At 34.2% G+C, this 15655-nt stretch overlaps 1 pseudogene; it reads right to left on the bottom strand.

Moving 5' to 3' along the window:
- Positions 1-21: 21 nt before the first annotated feature.
- On the bottom strand, positions 22-15312 carry LOC120265214 (annotated as a pseudogene).
- Between the last annotated feature and the right edge of the window lie 343 nt (positions 15313-15655).

Here is a 15655-nt window from a genome sequence, read left to right as displayed (position 1 = left end):
GTACATTATTACACTATCAAACTATCTAGCCTGGACATCAGAATTGGTAACATCATTGATAGAATGAACGAGGGTTGCATGAGACCCAATGCTCGAGGATGATTCATTTGTCACAGAACTTCTCTGTCTCATAAAAGTTGGAGGCTGGCTGGGCTCTGGAAACACTGTTTCATCAACACTCAGCATATGAACAACAAGAGACATTGTAGGTCTCACTTCTGCATTTTCTTGCACACACAACAAACCTATTTTGATGCATTTCATTGCTTCATTACTTGGATATGAACCTTCAAGCAAAGGATCCATCAACTCCACTGCTCTTCCTTCAACCCACAAATGCCACATCTGCTGTATTTCAATATAATTTATAGTTATTATCTCATTAATCACATATTGTTTTGAATTATAATAACTCACATTTCTGATAAGAGTCTGGCCATGTTTTTCAAAGTGTTCTCTTCCATTCCTTTGTCCAGTTACTATTTCAAGTACGAGAACCCCAAAGCTATAAACATCAGAATTCGCAGAGAATAAGCCTCCCATTGCAAACTCTGGAGCCATGTATCCACTCTTTCAAGTGTCATGTTAATATGGGATTATATATGCATATAGTGTAACAAAAGCAAACATCTAAAAATGAGTAGCGTACTAAGTTCCAATGACTCTGTTTGTATTAGCTTCACTTTCATCTCCTCCGGAAATCCTAGCAATGCCAAAGTCTGATATCTTGGGTGTCATTTTGTTTTTTTTTTTATTTTTTTGTTTTTGTTTTTTTGTTTTTGTGGAAGAAAGGAGCCCAATGGCTAATTTATTAAATGAAAAAGTGTCAAGGAACAGACAAAGAAATACTAAAACTCAAATACAAATAACCAAAAACAGCAAAACTAACTAGAAAGCAAAACCAAAACCTTGAAAGTTTTTCATAATCCAATTAGGAAGATCCGGGCCCTGATAGTATAGAGATAAATCATGCAGTTTGTTGGCTCCATGTATGGCTAGATTGCAGCAGGAGACACCCATCTTCGTGGAATGGCGTACATACAAGGATTAACAATCACTGTGATGAAATGTCTGAGGATAGGAATCCAATAGCTAAGCCTCCAATTGTCCAGATGATAGCTTGTGTTCACAATTCTTCAGACTTCAGGGCTGGTTACAAGCAAGTGACAGACCTGAAGATTGTCATTGACAGTAACCTGAAGAGCTAAGTTGAGGGCAAGAATATCGGCTTCAATGTCTGTCTCAGCATAAGAAGGACAAGAACCTGCCATCGACATATGATAGTTAGAATTAGATATGAAAAAACCTGCTCCACTTACCCCTTTAACACCACTTTGAAAGCTGGTTATAAATAAGAAAGGGTCATTTGCACTTGAGAAATTGTTGAGAATTAGGCGCTTTCCAAGTTGTTCCTTAGAAGAAGAGGAAAACTCCTTTAATATGGGCAAAAGTCTTGCAAGTAATAATGTTGCAGTTTGGCTTGGTGTTTCTGAAGATCTTATCACACCTAGCTTTCCAGATAAACCAAGCTGCTACAGCTATTACAGATTTATCATATAGTAAACAACTAAAATGGTCCCTTAACTTTTGGTGTGTTTCTATTTTGGTCCCCCAGTTTTAAAAAGTTATGATTTGATCCCTTATCTTTATTTTTTGTTACGATTTAGTCACCCGAGTGAGCGCCGCTAACGGTGAGTAGACGTGGCTTATGACATGTCACATTTATTCCAAGTCAGCAACCACATAACCCATCTTGAACACCCACGTGGATGCCAAATCAGTTATCTTCAAGCTCTAACATCTTTCTGGCCACCAAGTCCTTCACCTCCTCCGACGAGCTCATCCACGTCTCTGGTGCTCCTTTTTCTCTTCTCATCTCTCGCCACCAAGTCCCAACCATCTTTCTCGACTCCAGCAATCCTAATGACCCTGTAGTTCTCTTTCTCAGCGAACACAACACAAGCGGCATCAACAGCTAGGCATTATCTTCAACAGCTTCTCTTTCAATGAATGTGAGTACATAAACTCTTTGAATCATTCTTCCATAATGGAGCTCTTGCATGGCTTATTTATCTCTATTTTCTTTGGTGACTCTCACCAATGAGGGTGACTATCTCTGATATGGCTAAATGACAAGAAAATGAACTCCGTGGTTTCATGGTGTTCGGGACTTATATACACAATTGATACACAGAGCAGTTGGAGGAGGTGGCGGAGTGTGCCTACCTTTGGGTGGTGAGAGACGCTTCATGGCGACCACCAGAGAAGATACCTGGAAAGAGAGGAAAGATAGTTTGATGGGGCACCGCAACATGGCATGCTTCAGCATGAAGCAGTGGGAGGGCTTGTGAGGCACTGTGGGTGGAACTCAATGCTAGAGAGGATGGTCACTGCTGTGTCGATGCTGACGTGGCCGATGATCATTGATCATGCACTCAATGAGAAGATGATCGTTGACGAACTTGAAGCTAATTTTAGGCTAAGGAAAGTGGGTGCAGATGGGTGGTGAAGAGGGAGGAGATAAAGGAGGGAGTGAGAGAGTTAATGGTGGGAGAGAAGGGGAAGAGGGCAAGGGAAAAGATGGAGGAGCTTGGAAGGATGGCTATGGAGATGGTTGAAGGGTTTCAGAGCTTGAAGACGACTGACTTGGCATCCACGTGGGTGTCCAAGATGGAATATGATGTTACTGAATTGGAATAAATGTGACACGTCATAGGCCATGTCTGCTTGCCATTAACGGCATTCACTCAGGTGACTAAATTGTAATAAAATTAAATATAAGTGACCAAATCATAACTTTTTAAAACTGGGGGACCAAAATAGAAAACACCCAAAGTCAAGGGACCATTTTGGTTGTTTACCCTTTATCATATAAAGAGCAGGTGCCACAAATAAGCCAATTACCATAACCAAAATTGTCCTGAAAATTATTACATTTACCAAATTGAAGGCTGATCAGGTTCTAAATTGAGCGAGCCTTGCTACAAAGAGATAAAAGATGATCAATAGTTTCAAAGTCTAGGCCACACATTTCACAAAGATTAAGGAGACCCAGGTTCATCAAATAAAGGAGCTCATAGGTAGCAATTATGCCTTTGAAAGTAAGCCACATAAAATGTTTGACCCTAGGAGCCACTTTTAAGGTCGAGATGTTCTTCTAGCCCTGCCAAGTATTTGAGCAATTACGATGATGATTTAAAAACTGATAAATCATGGAGGGAATTCTGTTGTTCTGAGACTTGGGTACCATACCCAATGATAAGCAACAGTATCATCAATTCTACCAAGTCTTGAGTTTAAACAATCCAAATTATCACCATATAAAAGATTCAAGCTTTGGACATTGCAATTATTAACCAAAATGAAATTTGAAAATCCTAGAGACTCAAAATCAAAACTCATATTGACATAAGTGGGATTAAACGCAAGAGGAATCTCCGAATACCACGAATCAAAACACAATGAAATATCATTCAGATTTGCAGAATTAATCCATAAATGAGGTCTCAAATTAATAGCATAATGGCACAAACCTCTAAAAAGCCATGAACAGCAAGTCGGAATAGAATCCCTCCAAAAATTAAGCGAACCATATTTAAGTGCAGAATATTAACCCAGATACAATCATCAAAATTAATGTCCTTAAAAACATGCTTGGCCATAAGAGATTGCTTAGCAAAAAGAAGGTTTCTTATACTGAGGCCCCCCTCAGGTTTGGAGTTGGTAATACCATCCCAAGCAATGGCATGGATGCCCTTTCCATTGCCATCTTTATGAACAAAATAACCCTCTAACAATCTTAGTGATCTCGTTAAGGATAAAATCCTGAATGGGTTAAACAAAGAGATAATAGATGGGGATAGATATCAAAGAGGAGTTAATTAAAACAGTTTTGGCTGCAGAAGAAAGCTTGGAATGTTTCCACCTAGAGCAAAGACGCTAAATTCTATCAATCATAGAATTAAAAACCATCATTGCCAATCTCTTAGGGGAAATCACAATGGCAAGGTATGTAAGAGGGAAAGAGGCAGCAAGGAACGTTAGAATTCAACAAATGCTCTTACTAACACGCAGAGATGGCTCAGAGCTTATAAAGGCCTAAAGCCCAAACATAAAATTTGGCCATGATTAATTAATAAGAAAAAAATTATTAAAAAAAACATATTGTAAAACAAATAACAACAAAATGATAGACATCAAAACAAACAACAAAAAACAAATAAAAAATTATTGAATAAAGCTAGTTCAAAAGAAAAGGCTTCCTTAACATAAACATGCAGTATGTGTCATTCATTTAGGTAGATCAAAACCTTTGGGATTTATGCTACTAGATTAAGCAAGTTTATCCGCCATTAAATTTTGTTGCTAGGAATGAGCTCTAGCATGACATTGTTGCAAGTCTTCATAAGTTGTTTAGTTGACTTGATATCATCTTTGTATCTTCAAAACACATCCATTGCTTCATATTGGAAAAGATCATTGAGGCTAAGAAATTTGACAAAATACAAGTTGATCAAAGACTCCATTTGGGAACACAACTTGAGCTTCATAGCAATTGCAAAGGTTTCATTTTGGCTTGTAGGCTTGAAAAGAACTCCACAGCTAATGCTCCAGCAAATATAATAATATTGAAGTTATTCACTAGCACATACCAAATTCCATTCATATTAAAATTTTCATGCCAAGATGTATTAGTAATAAGAGTATACGACGTAAGAGATTGAGTAGATTGAATCAACTTCCCTATCTCAAGTTTGTTTTCCTTTGAAAAGTCTGTAATAATTTGAAGTCCATCCAAAAAATGAGTTGAAAGTCTTACTGTTTGTGCATGTTACATCTGGACTACCACAAAAACCATACACAAGTAGCTAACATAGATTTAAAGCAAAGAGAAACCCATCCAAGTATGCCAACAAGTCAAGATTGAATCCCTTGCTATAAAGACATCTATACTATTTAAATAAATCCCAACATAATCAATTAAGAGGATAAAACATATTTTGCTTTTATGAAAGTACAATTACGAGAAATCCAACAACAACACAGAAGATTAATATGTCATTCTATAAGAAGAAGATCTCCCACTCTCAAAATTTATTTAAAATTTATTTTTCTTGATTTTTGAGATGCAAAGTTATTAATTAAATTTTTATAATCAATTTCTTCTAACATTTGTTTTTCAATTGATAATAGAGATAATCCATTTAATCTTTCTTGAGACATTGTTGATCTTAGATAAGATTTTATTAATTTCAATTTTGAAAACTTATTTCAGTTGAAGCAACAGTTATAGGAGTTGGTAACATTATTCTATAGGCAATACATGCATTTGGAAAATAATTAAGCCTTTTTATTTGATTAAGTATGCCAATTAGAGTATTATCTTCTACTTGCATGCTTTCTCTTAATACTTTCAATTCAAAAAGTAAATCCAAACCATTGATATATATCAGAGTAACTATTATGCTTTAAGCAACATACAAGGTCAATGCAACATTTTTTAAAATTCTCATTATCTAACGATTTCAATTTCTCACCACTAAATAGAAAGCCAAAAGTATCTTCATATAATTTGAATTGTTCAAATCTACTTTGAAGTGAAAGAATAGCATTATCCACAATATATAAGAAATAATCAATTCGAAAAGATTCTTCAATGGTCTTTGTTGTTTCGCAAGTACCATTGTCATCAAATTGTTTATTTTCTTCTTATAATATGTTTCTCACGAAATTTAGGTTCTATATTCATTTCTAATGCAATTTCTTTAGTAGATACCATAGCATTTGCAAATCCTTCTTCTCTATATTTTTGAGAAAAGAGAAAAGACCTTTTATTTGATCTACAACAACATCAATACAGATATCTTTTGATTTTAAATTTTCCTAATTGACTTAATAGAAAACAATTAGCTTCACTTTTACTTTTTGGATCCTCACTAACTTCTACTAATTTCAATAAAGCATCTCTTATTTGTGGAGTTTGAAATCTTATATCTTTAACACTTTCAATACGACTTTACCAACATGGTTGTGATAATGGTTTAAGAGTTAAATTGGGTATAGTATCTTTTAAAATTTTCGACCATTTAGTAGAAGAAGAAAATAATGAATAAATACGTTGTATTACTCAAAAAAATGTGATAGCTTTAGTGCAAGAATTAGGCATATCACATAGCACCAAATTTAGATTATGACAACCAAATGGTGTATAAAATGACCTAGGATTTATATCTAAAATTCTCTTTGGCTCTCCTTGGTGTTTTCCTTCATATTTGAGCCATTATCATTCCCCTGTACTCTTGAGTTGTTAATATCAAGACCATATTTTTTATTTCATCCACAATAATTTGGAAAAGAAATTTTCCACCAGTATCATGTACTTCTAAAAACTCTAAAAAATGTTCTTCTATTTTTATTGGAGTTGATGAAACATCCACAATTCTCACAATGAAAGACATAATATGCTTTTGATGACTTGTATCTAGAGCACAACTAAGTATAATCGAAAAATATTTTTCTTCTAAACTTTTTTAATAATTTTATCTTTAATTTCATTTGCTAACAAATTTATTAATTCATTTTGTATGTTATCCAAGATAATAGTTATGAATTCAATCATGTTTAATGCGTTGAATATGTTCTTGCATCATCGGATCAAATTTTTGCAATCGTTACAATTAGACTTAAAAAATTTCCATTACTTTCTTGATTGATTTTTTTCCTTTTTCCCCCATAATGCGAAATTATTTTTACCAAGAGTTTTTATCATGACAATAATTCTTAATAATACATTTTTCCAATGTTCCCTCTCTCTATTAATTTGTTCTTGTACATGCTTATCAATTGTTTTGTTTTTCAATAGCCTCATTTCTAAATCAATCCATGAACTCATATTAATAACATGTTCATTGCTTGTTTCATGATTTTTAAGCTTAGTACTAAGATTTCTCCGATCACTAGTACCTTTATTTGCTAGTTTACCAGTACTTGAAATAGAGCTATACAACTTACAAAAATAAAATAAAATAATTTATCTAAGCCTTTAGAATAAATCAACCATCGTCTTTCATGCTTCTCTCCATTTGCCAAATTTTGAATATAATGTGTCGCAGAAAAATGTCTCGATAATATATATTTTGAAAAATCTACAATACACTAATCATTTTTTTTAACTAATAAATCTCTCAAATTTGCAATAATATTTTTCCATTGGTTAAGATCATGTATATTTTTAAAAATGCAATCATTAGATTCATTCACAAGTTGGTCCTCATAAGGATCTATGCTAGATTTTTCACTAGTTCTTGTATTCCAATATCAGTCAACTCAACCATGTTACTAACTTGTTCATTAACTTCATTTAAAGAACATTCTTTAGTCTCTTCTATGTTTTCTTACTTTGTTTTTGCATTGCTTGTTAGAAATTTATTAGTAGCACCTTTTTGAGAATGTAATAAAGTTTCAGTTCTTTTTCTTTTCCTTGAGTTTTGCATAACAAGATTCATATTTTTGGGCCGGCATATTTAAAAACAATATAAATTAAAATAACATGAGAATGTTAAAACAATAGAACCTGTTAACTTGAGTAGTATATATGGATAAATTGCCTCAAAGGAAATATATGCCTCAGACTCCTTGTTGGTTGTCACTTATGAATTAGTGAAGTGATGAGTATTGCAAACAAGAACTCAATAGAAATTAGCAAAGATAAAAAAACAATAACCATATAAAGTAATTAGGATCTTGATTTATAATAGACATTAAAAAATTTGACCATTAGTTACACACGCCTACATTTAATTTTATTTTATTTTGGGGAAAGATTGGTTGGTTGGGACAAGATAGAGCATTAATTATGCATTGAAGCTATATTTTTTTTTGGGAATAGATTTGTTTGTTTGGAGAAGAAGAAAAACAATTATACATTAAAGTAAACAAAAATTAAGAACTTAATTTATTTGTTTTTATTTTAAAAAGCTAGTTGATGAAAGACTTGAAACCGGTGAAATATTAAATTAAAAATTTAAATATTAATTAATTATATATTAAATAATTATTATGGTTACAAAAGGATAGGATTTTAAAACTTTTAAAAATTAAAAGTTAATGATGAGGCCTCAAATTAAAGTCATAAGTTATCATGGACTCTGTACATAGTTATTTTGATAATCATATTGATTAGATTTTAAAAACTATATTGTTTTAAACTAAGACGAGGCTCCCAAAAAACGATCTCTTGATTAGCTTTACCCTTGAGCCGCCCCTACTAACACGCTTGCTATACCAAGAAAGGAAATAAACAGCCCGCTTAGCAGAATTAGGAGTTTGATCAGTCAGCTGCCTGTAGATAGAAAGACAAAGCTTGATATATCTAACTGTTTTCCTAGAGATCTTCCGCATACATAAGGTGAAAAAAGTTGTAACATAAATGATTGTTAAAGCCAGAAATCATTTCCTGTCGGAGGGCAAAGTTAAGCATGGAAGTTAAATTCTGAGACACCAAAATAAAAAGATACAACGAAAAGAAAAACTAGGACTCTAGTAGGCCTAGTTACAGGTTGGTATCTTCCCAACCTGTGACCCGGCGGGTCACCCGGCTGGGTTGATCGACAATTTATTTTATTTTAAAATAAAATTTAATAGAAAAACTTTGTTTGCTTCACTTGGGGTTCAAACACAAGACCCACTTACTTAAAAGCTTTAGCCAAATAACCCAACATTTCTTAGTGATTAGGGAGGGAAGTTATATATATATAGAAGTTATTGATGTAAAATGCATTATGTAAAAATATTGTTATACAACTCAATATTTTGAATGATATGTCATGCTACAAACAACTTAATTTAAAACTATAAACATTTTTCATATATTATTAACTTAAAATCATAATATTTTTAGAAAATTTAGTTAATATATAATTAGCTTCAATTTTTATTAAATTAATGATAAAGTTCTAATTTAATTTATATAAAAAAAATCTTTTAATTATAATTTTTTTTTATCAATCTTTATGTTAACAATATATTTTAACAAAACCAAAAAAATAAATTATAATAAATATATTCATTATGAGATAATGTTAACAATTGATTCATTGTAAAAGAATCATTTAAAATATTTTTAGATTAATCATTTCTTTATTTTATAGGTTTTTATATAAAAAATAATTTTTTTTCATTTAGTAAGATCTCTCTACAATTCCAACCATTATCTTTTTAATGAATCAATGATTCTTACAAAAATTTAAATTTAATCCCATGTCAACAAATATTGGGTTTTGAAATTATTATAAAATACATTTCATAAAAAGTATTTAACAAAATAAATTAATAACAATAAATATTTTAATTATTGTGATTAATTTGAAATTATCTTAAAGTTTTTTTTTTTAAGATTTCTATTTGATTTTTGGCAAAATAATAATAATAATAATAATAATAATAATAATAATAATAATAATTGTGAACAACATCATTTGAATTATAATACCAACACTCTAATAACATCATGATGCTAGCCAATCAAAACAAGAGATTAAATTCTTTTTCCTTTACTACAAGATATAACCAATAAAGAAGTTTATACTATTCATGTTTAGTCCCACATCACCTATGATAGAAAAAAGCACATGACAATTTGCTATAAAAGCACTCATAACTAACTCATTAGATTTGTGTTTTTTTTTTACATTTTTCATAATATTTTAAATAAAACTTATAATTTATTTTAAAAATAAATAAAACTAGTGGGCTGTCCCGGGAACCGGCGGTTCTGGGCCCGGCTCGCAAGTTTGGAGGTGTTCCTTGGGCCCGGTTAGGGTCACTTTGAGTTGACTCGTGACCCGCCAGGTTAACTAGGCTTGGTGGACCCATATTGTTGGCAGGGCCTATTAAGGGACTGCCAAAAGCTAACTTGGACCCGTCGGGTCAGGCCTGGTTAACTAACCCATGCCCTTCTCTACTCATGACCAGACTAACAAGAAAAGGAGAACACGAAGAGCCCATCTTCATTAGTCAAATTGTTGAGAATCAACTTTTTGCCAGCCAACTTTATTTTAGCACAAGTGATGTCCTTAGCATGATTATAAGCCATGTGAGAAATAACCTCATAATTAGGAGAAATATTACAAAAAATTACATCACAATGAGCCTTCCAGAGATACTAAATAGTCACTGCAATTAAAGACTTCATCTTAGCAGGAACATCAGATCTAACAAGCCAATCACTAGCCACAAAACCATTAGGGAAATAAATTGGATTAGCAGACCTATTAGAGATGATATTCCAAACCAGTTAGGCTTCAACACAATAGTAGAGCAGATGATCAGCAGTTTCAATATGAATGCCACAAAAGATACACATGTTTCTCTGACCCAGATTGATAGAATTCAGAAAATCACTAGTTAAAATTCTCCATTTAAAAGCCATCCAGAAGAAATGCCTGATCCGGGGGTGACTTTGAGATGCCATATTTTCCTCCAACCCACCCAAGGTTCAGAAACTGTTAGACCACGGTTCAAAAAATGGTAAACAGTGGAAGAAATCTTGGCGTTATGAGCCTTTGGAGCCCAAACCCAATAATTGGCACCATTGTTATCAATAAGGCTAAGCTTAGGAAATATCTCATCAATCATAATACTAAAGAGATTACTCAAAAGGTAGTAATTCCAACTGCCATCCAAAATAAAATCTGAACAATTGAGCATGTCAAGATCTAGGGTAATGTTAATGAAAGTGGGCTTAAAGGCAAGGGGGATCTCAAAACACCAAGGATTTAACTAAAAAGAAGTACATGAGGGATTAAGATAATTAATCCTACAAAAGGGTTTTAAGATAGCAGCAATACCACAAAAACCTCTGAAGAACCAAGAGCAATTATGGTGTGCTACATCCCTCCAAAAATTAAGCCGACCATACTTAAGATGAAGGATATTAACCCAAATGGAATCAACCGAATTTAAGTATTTGAACACATGTTTAGCCTGAAGAGAATGTATAGCAATTAAGAGATTTTTGAGTGCAAGGCCTCCCTCAGTTTTAGAATTAGTAATACAACTCTAAGAAATAGCATGGAAGCCCTTTCCATTGCCACCCCATGGAAGTTCAACAAGTTCATCCATTTCCCCAATGGTTTTGCTGAAGGCTCCTGGCTTACTGATTTGGGCCATTCTAAGTACTATAAATCTGTCATTGCAGCAATCGCTTGGCTAATTTGGAAATCTCACTGCAATGTCATCTTTCGTAATGCTTCCATTAATATACCTGTTATTGCTTGTAGAGCTCTTTCTCATGTGCAGGATCACATCGCTGGTAACCGTTGCTTACTCGGGCAAAAACTTATACTGAATAACTTCACCTGTGCTGATGAACTACTTCTATTCTCCCACTCCAGCTCCAATCCGGACAATTTGGTAAGTTCTGCAAGCTTTTTTCTCTCAAATTCTAACTATGTTGTTAACCTTGCAGGCTGCTGCGCGATTTCTAGAAACGACTCTTTATTGGATGAACTCTCTGCCCTCTATGCCGCGCTCCAACCAGTCTTAGTTAATCGACTCAATATCAAGCATATATTCATCAACATACCTACAACCCTCTCCATTCTCAGTTGTCCTGACCCTGTCATCATGTGGAGATTCAGCTCTCAAATTGCCAATATCAGATCGCTGCTAGCTGAGTTGGGATCTCCCACCATCCATTGCATTCCCAAGACCTGGATGATCCCTGCAATCAATCTGGCCACCCATGGTGTCAACTCCTCCGATGACAATCTTTTCCTCTTCGGACGTGATCTTCCCCATTAGATAATGAAGTCATTCCTTGATTCTGGATTCAAGTTTTAACTGTTTTAGTCTCTTCTTTCTTTATTTTCCCAGCTTTGTTTCTTCCTTTGTTTCCATATTTTCTTATTAATATAATAGCCCCTGTGGTTCTTTTTTTTTTTTTAAAAAAAAAGAAGCCCATAACAATCTTATGGATTTCCTTGAGAATAGAATCAGAAAGAAGGAAAGAGTTGATCAAAGTAGATTTGGCATCCATAGATAATTTAGATTAATGTCTCCATCTAGAATGAGAACATTTTATCCTGTCTATAATGAGTTTAAATAAAGAAACTAGCAAACTTTTAGGAGAAATTAAAATTCAAAAATAAGTAAGGAGGAAGGAAGCAATTTTGAAGATGAGAATAGATCTAATACTCTTTGTGACTTTGTTGTCAAACCAAGTAGGAAAATAGATGACTAACATGGCAACATTGGAATTCTGGCCAGAAATCATGTCATAGATAGGGAGACAAAGACTAATATATTAGGTCATCAGCATAAATTAGGTGATTGAAATTATAATTAAGATTGCTATCAAAACCCTGAATCAAACCAATATTAAGAGCAAAATTGAGAAGAGAAGAAAGATTTTGGGAAACAACGATGAACATATAATAAGATATGGGATCATCCTAACGAACGCCACGGGTAGAGAAAATCTAGGGGGATGGCTGCCCATTAATAAGAAATGAGAAAGAACTAGATCTAAGATAGGAATTAATCTAAGAAATCCAGATATTAGGGAAATTCATCTAAGCTAGGGAGGCAAGAGGCTTTTTCAAAGCTAAGGGTGTCATTTTGTTGTTTAGTAAAACATTACTGACTTGGAGGTCCCTATGGATGACTTTGAGCAGTGAGTCTTCATGAACATAGAGAAGGCCTATGAAATTCCTCTGATGATTTAAAGCCGTCTATTCCAATCTACTGGTGCTTGCTTTTCTGAATCTGTTAATCAAAAATTGAGAGAGAGGGAGGGGAGGGGGACAATGTAAATGTTTGAAATATATTAAGAAGGTAGAGCATGTTTGGTTTGGAACTGGCCAAAAAGAAGTGCATTAAGGCTCTTGTTCGGTAGATATTCATAGATGAGTAGTTTCTCTTCTCTCTCAGCACACCAACCAAGCATTTACACAAGATTTCTATGCTAGAGTTTGGCAATCAACTTCACCTCATTTTCAAATTCAATGGCACCTTGCTTAGATTTTGCTGAAAGCCTCTTAACTGTAATCTCTATTCCACTAACCAGAATACCTGAAGACATGATAATCTCTTATCAGAGATAGCATTATTTTTAACTAGTGGTTAGAAAGACAATTATTGTGATTAATTACTTTATAAACAGAACCGAATCCCCTTTCTCCAAGCTTATTTTCAACAACAAAGTTACCAACTGCTGCTTATATTGTAGCAAGATCCATGAATGGCAAATCATTACTAGTAACTGGCTTGTGATCTTTGAATCGCTTTCTTCTTTCTTAGAATAAAGCAAAAGTTATATTATTAACCATATAAGCATCAAACAAAAAAGATAAATAAGTAGCATATATATATATATATATACCATTTATGTGCCTTAACTTCCACCATATATATCTAGAGGATACAAGAACCCAAAATGATGAATCACAAAACAGGGGTAGCAATGGCAGTAATATTAACACTGTTTGACTTCTTCTTTCCTTCTATTAATGCATAAACTTAATGCACTATATAACAAGAATAATATGCAAAATAAATCTTGGAGGAAAAAAACCAAAGATCACTCATCGCCACCATTATTTTGTTTATGAGACACTGTGGGGATAAAGTTGATATCAAGGCAGTATCAAAGAAAGGATTGACCTCAAACCTCATGGTACAACTACCTGAGAGATAGCGAAACCCATTGTTTTGGTTTGTTAAATTCGTGAGCGTGATGATATACTGGAATGAGATGGAGTTTAAGAGAGTTGAAAAAGATATATTATATCTTGGATGACAATGCCTTGCAAACTCATCTAACTTATAGAGAGAGAGCACAACAATAGCTTACAAAAGGTGTCACTACTGACACTGTTCTTGTGCATTAAAGATAAAGATAAAGTAGAAAACATACTGGTAATTTTACGTGAAACCACACACAACCACTTTGACTTCTTTATGCAACGTACATGACAGCCAGCCACCAAATATTTCAACTCAGTTACCTAATTTGACTTCTAAGTAACTCTCAACATACTCACCTTACTCAGTGGTTTCTTACGCCAAGTAGCTCTTTGAGGTATACATGCTTTTGAATCGGTAGTGCCTTGGTGAGAACATCAGCAACTTGCTCTCAGGTGTTATAGTAAACTAGTTTGATAGCTTCTTTACCTATTAGACCTCAGATGAAGTGATATCTTGTGTCGATATGTTTGGTACGATCGTGTAAGGCTGGGTTTAAGCAATAGCTATGGCAGATCTCTTATCACAAAAGATCACAGTGGGCTCTATTTGCTTTTCATTCATGACTTCAAGAAATCGCCTCATCCAAACTGCCTGGTAAGCGGCTGAAGTAGCGGAGATATACTTAGCTTCAATGCTCGACAATGCCGTGATATCTTGTTTTTTTGAACACCAGGTAATAGTGGTCAAACAGAGCCCAAATACCGAGTTGGTCATTCTTTTCCCGTCATCAATCGAGCCGGGTTAATCACTGTCTATGTAACCATTGAGTTTTAAGTGATCTTTGTTCTCATAGAGCAGCCCAAAGTCAAAAGTGCTCGCTATGTGGTGCATAATTTGATTCACTACACCCATGTGATGCATCGAGGGATGATGCATGTCACAGGATACCACCGAGACTACATATCTAACATTCGGCCTAGTGTGAGTAAGATACAGTAAGATGCCAATAAGTTTCCTATATCTTCCAACAGCTTTATCTCCCAAACTATCATCCAAACAAAGTTTCTCATTAGTATTCATTGGACTTGACTCTGGCTTACACTTAAGCATGCCATATTTGCACAGGAAATTTTTAGAATACTTTCTCTGGGATATAAAGACAGAGTTTTTACCATGTTTTACTTCTAAACCCAAGAAGTACCGAAGTAACCCAAGATCAGACATTTCGAATGCCTTTATCATGGTTTCTTTAAAATCCAATAACAACTCCTGAGAGGATCCCATGTACATGATATCATCTACATATATGCACAAGAGTAGTATGTGAGTTTTTCCTTGATGCTTTATATATAGAGTTGGTTCATTGGAGCTCTATTGAAATCCCAAGTTGATGAAGTATTGATAAATTCAGCTATACCAAGTGCGGGGAGCTTAGCATAGCCCGTATAATGGCTTCTAAAGTTTGTAGACTTTCAACTCTTCTCCTTGGATAATAAACCCCTGAGATTGAGAGACGTATACTTCTTCTCTTAACTCACCATTTAAGAATGCTGACTTGATGTTGAGGTGGTATACAAGCCAGCTCCTGTGCGCACCTATGGCAAGAAAGATTCTAATAGTTTCCATACGTGACACTGGTGCAAATACTTCATCGAAGTCGACACCTTCCCTTTGAGAGTAACCTTTAGCTACTAGTTAGGCCTTCCTTTTGTGCAGCACTCCTTTAGTATTGTACTTGGATTAAAAGATTCATTTTAACCCAACAGCTTGCTTCCCATCCGGTAATTTGGTGAGTTCCCACATTTGGTTGTGCTGAATGGACTTCATTTCTTCTCTCATGGCCGATTGCCACTCATAGTCTTTAGCAGCTTCTTCATATAAGGAAGGATCTGAAATAGTAAAAGCAAAAGAGCATGTGTTGTAGATATCAGTGAGTGAGTGATAGGTTGTGGGAGACCTGTTGGATGAC

The sequence above is a fragment of the Dioscorea cayenensis genome, chromosome 7, assembly GCF_009730915.1.
Source record: "Dioscorea cayenensis subsp. rotundata cultivar TDr96_F1 chromosome 7, TDr96_F1_v2_PseudoChromosome.rev07_lg8_w22 25.fasta, whole genome shotgun sequence".
NCBI lineage: Eukaryota > Viridiplantae > Streptophyta > Magnoliopsida > Dioscoreales > Dioscoreaceae > Dioscorea > Dioscorea cayenensis.
The sequence above is the reverse complement of the archived record's forward strand: the minus strand, read 5'-3'. Positions and strand labels throughout refer to the sequence as shown.